The sequence below is a fragment of the Episyrphus balteatus genome, chromosome 3 (genome assembly GCF_945859705.1).
Source record: "Episyrphus balteatus chromosome 3, idEpiBalt1.1, whole genome shotgun sequence".
Lineage (NCBI taxonomy): Eukaryota > Metazoa > Arthropoda > Insecta > Diptera > Syrphidae > Episyrphus > Episyrphus balteatus.
In genome coordinates, this window is record NC_079136.1 from 114019627 (window position 1) to 114025462 (window position 5836).

Sequence of the window (5836 nt, forward strand, 5' to 3'; positions counted from 1 at the left end):
CTTTACCACACTACTTACGGGCTCAGGGGGAACGTGAATGAGTCACGCTTTTTCGGGTGTGCAGCCGACGGACGGCGGCGTTCCTCGATTTATAAGACGTTATTACGTTGTAGATTGTGTACATTTTTTATTATTTGTATGTGTTACTTTTGTATATTGATTCCATTATTATAATCTTTGTTTATATCAATTTTTGTTAAGAAAATAGCTTTTTGACCTTTTTCTTAATTCACCTTCACCTTTACCCTGATCAACTTTCAAATTCCTAAAAAATTCAAATATTCAAATTTTTAAACGAAATATTATCTAACATAATGGTCATTTTCTTCAAGCTTTACCATATAAGCAGGGTGTAATTGTCGAAAAAAAAAACTTTAAAAAATGAACTTGAAAGCGTGGAAACCCAATGTTTTTACAGAATATCACTAGGCAACACTTACTTTAGAAAAATATAACTCTCAACTGGTATAACAATGAGGGTAGATATTTCTACGGCGCGATCTTAGACTATTAATAAGTAGTTCAAATAACTTATATTGAATTTGAACTTTTCCAAAATGTCATTGAAATCATAACTTTTATAGTCAATGGATTTGCAAAAATTAGCAAAAGTTTGAATTTAAAATTACTTACCAACCACAACACATGCTTAACAAAGTTTTCAATAAAAATATCGGAAGCATTCTAATAATTTATGTGTTTTCTTAAATAATAAGAATGAAACCACAAAATTTGAACAGCTCTTGTATCTAATTATTTGGTAAACAAGTTATTTTTAGTTTTACCAATTAAACTGTGGAAAAAATAAAAAAAAATTTTTGGTGGAAGTCGTTTTCCCTACTTAAAATAAAATAATTTTTGCAGTAACAAGCAAAGTAGAAAGCAAAAAATTTTTAACCATATCATGAAATATATTTCAACCAATTATGAATTTGGCTTCTGGACTACGCAGACAAGAGCTCTTGTTCCCTGTTAATCTAATTTCTCTAGAAAATTTATTGAATTTTTTTTTTTAACAACTATAGAGGTAAATCCCCTATTGAAATAATTTTGCATATTTTTGTATTCAACAAATTTCTGAGAATATTAATCTGCCTTATGTAACTATTAGTGATAACAACAAATTCGTGCATTTTATTTATTGTTCTCTTTTTTTTTTTATGATAAGATACTTGGCTCGTGTTGGATATAAGTACAAGCAAACAAGCTGCATAATTCTCAACAAAAGTTTAAAAATGTATAAACAGTCATTGAACTCATTATCATTCTCATTTACTTTTGTTGTTGTTGTTGCTGGTTTTTTTTTTTTTTTGTACATGTCTTGTGTAGAATGACGAGCAAATCAAATGATTGTTTTAGTAGGTAAACACTGATACATTTTTTAAGAGAGAAAAGCAACATTGTCGAATGTATGTATTTTAGAAATAAATCATTTTCAAGGTACCTTATACGTACATATGTATAGGTACTGAAAAACGTGAACGAAAACATTTTTCAAAATCAATGTCATCTTAGAGCTTATGGAAGCTTCGAGCTGCATGATGCGATAAGTACAGGAGCTTGCAGCTCTGAATGACATTGGACTAGTGAATACGATTGATTCTAATAAACAAAAGTGTTGCCACCGAATATATACATTTGTTCCCAAATATTTGATTTGAAATATTTTTGACGAGAGTGTTTGTAGTCAAAAAAGTAAATTAATTTAAACGATGCTAAACTTGTTTTCATCCCAATGGTCAATAACATAATGTGGACGCTGCTTAAGAAATAGAGGATTCAAGTTGAGCTCTTTAGAAAAGTAGAGATCTTGCACAAAGAAATTTTTCCCCAACAGTGAAAAAACAATATTTAAAAAAAAATCGTTTAGCATGCGGTGTAACTGTTTTGCAGGGTAATAAGCATGCGATGTTAAAGCGTGTAGGTTGAGCATAGACAAAAAAACAATCATATGGGAGTCGGAGATATTCTATGTACCTATACATTAAATTCTAACTCTATAGAAAAAAATGTTACGCATACACCATGGTGACCGGCAAATCGTTTAATTTGTTACTTGTGCGTTGAATGGCCTGCCCAGGCAATATTCAATGCTGAGTCGAAGACTCAATAAAAAGAATAGGTTTCATAGAAAAAACACACATTTTCATCCATGACCGTTTAAAAAACCCTTATTCTCAATTTAATGAAAATTCCATAAAATTCAGCACCTTTAAAATTACATCGAAAAAATCTGAAGAAAAATATATAGGTGAAAATATATAGTCGTACAAGGAATAGAAAAACTCACCGCTTTTACGATTTTTATATAAAAAAGTGTATGTACTTTTGCAAGTAAGGTGGTATTTTTGATATAAGAAAAAAAGAAATATTTTGAACTGTTATTTTAATTTCTGACTGTCTCGTACACTACTGAACCGATTTAAAAGAATTTTAAAACTTAGCAATATTTTCAAAAAATTTTAAAATGTAAAATTTTAATTAAAATAAAATTTTAATTAACCGAAATAGAAAGAAAGGTAGGCCTAAAAACTCCTGGTACAAGCAAATGCAAAACCACCAGCATTCAGTTGGCCTTAGAAATGGAACAATACAAAACCGGGAGGCTTGCCGCCGATTTCTGAGGTCAACCCGGCGAACCCCACAGGCGGATCACTAGTGTGAAGCAGTTACGTGGGATAGTTATGATCCCCTCGACATCGAGATCATAACAGCGCAGAGAAAAAGGAAGAAGAAGAAGAAAATTTTAATTAAAAAGGTTAAAAATATATATGTACATATGTTTAAAAATCAGAACTATCTTCATTTAACTTTTAAATTTCTCTATTCACAAGATAATGGAAAAGCCGAAACTGAAAGATTTTTTTTTTCAAAATACTGAAAAACCATATTTCCATTATCGGTATTTTTTGAGAAAAACTAAGAACGCTAATTTGTTAGAATGAACTGACAGCAATATCTCAAAACCCTTATAAGCGCCGTATACTTTCACAAGGAGACGATAAAAAGCAACGAAAACCCAACATTGGAAATTAATAAAACAGTCATATATCTACCAAAATAAAACAAACCAATCTACCCTCTATCATCGTAATGTTAGTTTTGATTAAAACATCGATTTTTTGACACGAAACCAATACTTGCTCAGTAGCAAATAGAAATTTTTTTTTTTAAACTGGTGCAACGATTTTCAAACAAAATTCAATTTTTTTCTTTATAGGAAAAATCTAATTGCCGTTATCTTCTAAAAGTATATTTTAGATTTATAAAATAAATTATTTATTTTTTTAATTTGTATTATTAAAGCTAATTTAATTAATTTTTTCTTTTAAATAAAATCTTCTTACATGTCAGTAAACTTTTAACATACTTTCTAATAAACTTTTAACATAAGAGCAATTTCATGCGATCCAATTGTGCATTTTATTTCTCATCCAATAGTTTTTGTAACCTCTCAGAATAATCACGATGAATAATGTCTACTGGTTCTCGCTGTTTCACATGAGGGAGCTATACCTATGCTTGAGGATATGTGGGTATCCATTGGCAATCTTCTTCTTCTTCCTTTTTTTCTCGGCGCTGTTATGATCTCGATGTCGAGGGGATCATAACCTTCCCACGTTACTGCTTCACACTAGTGATCCGCCTGTGGGGTTCGCCGGGTTGACCTCAGAAATCGGCGGCAAGCCTCCCGGTTTTGTATTGTTCCGTTTCTGAGGCCAACTGAATGCTGGTGTTTTTGCATTTGCTTGTACCAGGAGTTTTTAGGCCTACCTTTCTTTTTATTTCGTGTTGGAACGTTATATGATATTGCTTTTTTGACGGGGTTCTCAGGATCTCTCCTTTGAACATGGCAATACCAACTGAGTCGGTCGTGTTCAATTTTTTGGGAGATGGTATTTTTAACATGAAGGCTTCCTCGGATCTTCGTACTTCTAATTCTATCAAGCTTTGTTACTCCTGCTGTCATGCGAAGCATCTTCATCTCAGCTGCCGTTAACTTACTCTCATACTTTTTGTACATTGTCCAACATTGTGAACCGTATGTGAGTGCTGGACGCACAACTGCGGTGTAGAGCCTTCCTTTCAGCTTAGGGGGCATTTTTCGATCACAGAAGATAGCAGAATTTTCCCGCCACTTCATCCACCCTACGCTTACGCGATGATTGATATCGTCATCACAAGTACCTTCGTTATTTATCATAGACCCCAGATATTTAAACTTTTCACACTTGGGAAGCACTACACCATTCAAATAAATGTCAGGAATAGGCCTGTGTGGATCAGAAAATGGGCAGCATAGGTATTCTGTCTTTTTCGCGCTTATGCGGTACCCACTACCTTCTAGAACATCCACCCATACATCAAGTGCTCGTTGCAGGGATATCGGGTCTTCACTTATGATGGCTCCATCGTCAGCAAAGAATAACTGATGCACTTTTGGGTCCGTCACTTTGCCTTGAAGCAGGTAATCAAGAACGGTAATAAAGAGCAGAGGACTCAAGACGCTTCCCTGGTGTACACCTGCTGTGATTTCGAATTCTTCGGTGACTCCAGCTGCACATCTTACTTTAGTAACTGCTCCATCATACATGTCCATAATTATCCGCACATAGGTTTCCGGAACTCCTTGTTGTCTGAGGGCCACCCATATCAGATCTCGTGGTTGTCGATCGAATGCTTTTTCAAAATCAACCAATATCCATTGGCAATGAACAACACAAAACCCTAATAGCTGCGAATCCTATGTATGTATATCTGATCATTTTGGTAAGTTACATGAACAATGGTATTTTTAAAGTTCAGGAATCCTAAATAATTACATGTCTTTGTAGTGGCCGGAACATTGTATACTATTTTCATTTCATTCTGCCTTTGAGCCTTGAAACGGTTGCTCTGGATATATTTTTGGATTGCAAATATTACATAGAAGAAACCTCGATCAAAAAGAGAATTTTCTGGTCACATTGTGTTTGTACCGTAGGCCCAGCCGGCCTCACATCTGTCTACGAACAGGATACCCAAAATCTGATGTCCAAAGATGAATTCTTGAAAATTTTCTCTTTTGAAATTGTAATGGAAATAACTATTCTATTAATTAAACAACTTAAACTTAATTTATTCTTATGTTTGTATTTAATACATATTAATACCCCCTTGGTCATAATAAAATACAAAAATTTAACTTTCAATTTTTTCCGTATTGGAACTTGGAATACAAATATTAAAAAACATAAACATTATTTTAAAGCCATCCTAACCAAATTTTGTTTATTTAGAATTTGTAGAGCATTCGTCTTAAAAAGTGTTTCAATTTAATAGTTTGGTACCTAAAGATTCCCATACCTACAAAATTAAATACTAAATCCAAAATATTTTTTAAATACAACTCAATATGATCAATGGCAACACTTTTAAATTGCTCCTGCAAACAATACGAAACCAATAAAAAAAAAAAAACAAATTGAATTCTCCCTGCTTTTGCAGCGACCACATACGTCACACGAAATAATTGATTGTATTTGTGTGCAAGTGTATCTACGAGTTTGCAACCTTCAGCTTGGGCTTTTTGTGTCAAAAACCACTTTGGTGCCTCTGCTTATAGAATGTTGAAAACTACTTCAGCGCCTCCACGTGGATCCTCAAATTTAACGATGCTGCTGTTGGTTGGTTATGTTTTTTTTTTTTTTTTCTATATGAAGCTTAAACTGCATACTCAATTTAACCAATACATTCTAACACCATAATAGTAATGGTAGATTGTTCTAAAAGCTTAACATAAAATTTTGCCTTTGCAACTCATTTTACACCTATAGAACCTTTCCACACTCATTGA